Raw genomic sequence first — 2,082 nt, 5'->3', positions numbered from 1 at the left:
ACAGTGAATCTTTCCCCAAAAACCATCTTGATAAATCTTGTTCTGTGAAACCCAAGGATGGCTACTGAAACTGGAGAATATTCAGAGAGTAGCTCAATAAATGTTATGATACCGGCCAGTGCTACTCTATAGGATGAACATGATTCAACACATTTCATATTTTTAATTGTTTTAAAGATTACATTTCACTATTTTTCTCTTTCAATTTCTATCCCAACCTTGTGAGGTAAACATTAATATCATTTTACAGGTAAGAAGATTGTAGCAAATTTTAGACAATTGCCGAAAGAGCTAGAACTCTGATGTTCTGCTCTAATGCTCTGTCCTTTGATAAACTGTCTCATATGCTTGCATGTGAGAAGGAAATTTTCATGAATAAATAACTGCCTAGTAAATAACCCAGTTAACCCACTTATTTACAAAATGACATGATTTTAACAAATGTGTTTTAATAAATAAACAAATTAGCCCAATTAATTTCGGAAGGGCATAATTTTAGCCAATGACTAAATGCCTTTTCCATTTGATTCTGCAGAGCTCTAGGGGTACTGACTCTATACTCATTGTCTTATTGTCTTAGGAGGTCACTGCTGGGAAATCACACACGGCTGAAAAATCAATGTGAACACAGAGTTGGCATTTGTTTGAGTCACAAAATTGTGCGTTCCTGTCATAGAAATACAAACTATAACTTCATGAATATTTTTGTTTCATGAAGTATCAACATGAAAAATGACACAGAAGTCACCACATTTGTACTGAAGGGCTTCACAGACAATTGTGAATTTCAGGTCGTCTTATTTTTTCTATTTCTAGCAATCTACCTCTTTACTCTGATAGGAAATTTAGGACTGGTTGCATTGGTCATTGTGGACTCTCAGCTCCACAATCCCATGTACTATTTTCTAAGTGTGTTATTTTCTTGGATGCCTGCTATTCCTCAGTAATTACCCCAAATATGTTAGTGGGTTTGATGTCAAAGAATAAAGACATTTCATTCCTTGGATATGCAACACAAATGTTTTTCAGTGTTATTTTTGGGACTACAGAATGCTTTCTCTTGGCAGCAATGGCTTATGATCGCTATGTAGCAATCTACAACCCACTTCTCTATTCAGTTAATATGTCACCCAGAGTCTATGTGTCACTCATCACTTCTTCATGTGTTGGTGGTATTTCACATGCTACTTTACACACAGTAGCAACTTTTAGCCTCTCCTTCTGTGCATCCAATGAAATCAGACATGTCTTTTGTGATATCCCTCCACTCCTTGCTATCTCCTGTTCTGATACTCACATCAACCGGCTTCTACTCTTCTACGTTGTGGGTTTTATTGAGATATTCTCCATCCTGATTGTCCTGATCTCCTACGATTTCATTTTGTTAGCCATTCTGAGAATGCGATCTGCTGAAAGAAGGCAAAAAGTGTTTTCCACTTGTGGCTCTCACCTAACTGGAGTGCCAATTTTTCATGGAACAATCCTTTTCATGTACGTCAGACCAAGTTCCAGCTATACTCTGGATCATGACATGATAATGTCAATATTTTACAGGGTTATGATACCCATGCTGAATCCCATTATCTACAGTTTGAGGAACAAAGATATAAAAGAAGCAATAAAGAAAGTGTTTGGGAGAAATTGGCTTATCAATAAAGTATGTTTTTAGCACTAAATATGAAAAGAAAAATCAGAAGTCATGGCATATGCCTCCATGTGAAGAAGATATGACAAAGATGGAATTTTTGTTTCAGTTGATTAGTGTCTTTCTATTCTTCTTCATAATTTTGAAATAAAAATCATAGCGAACCCTCATCCCAGGCTATTTTATCACATACAGAAAAACTATGCCATCAGTTTGCTTCTATGTTCATACTGATTTACATGTACATGTGCAGGTGTGCATGGGTATATACACATATATATGTATATGTATATACACACACATATATATGGGTATAAATTCTTGTTTTAAAGTATTGTATATTTTTTCTCTTGCTTATAAATATCTATTGGGAAATGGAAAAAATATATACTTATTTAGCATGTTGTCATTGTCATTAGTTGCCATTGAGTCAGAGC

General features: G+C 35.2%; 1 pseudogene; it reads left to right on the top strand.

Annotated features, from left to right (window-relative positions):
* Positions 1 to 725: 725 nt before the first annotated feature.
* LOC126063773 (olfactory receptor 1094-like) lies at positions 726 to 1,669 on the top strand (annotated as a pseudogene).
* Positions 1,670 to 2,082: the final 413 nt, after the last annotated feature.

The sequence above is a fragment of the Elephas maximus genome, chromosome 20 (genome assembly GCF_024166365.1).
Source record: "Elephas maximus indicus isolate mEleMax1 chromosome 20, mEleMax1 primary haplotype, whole genome shotgun sequence".
Lineage (NCBI taxonomy): Eukaryota > Metazoa > Chordata > Mammalia > Proboscidea > Elephantidae > Elephas > Elephas maximus.
This window is presented reverse-complemented; position numbering and strand designations above follow the sequence as displayed.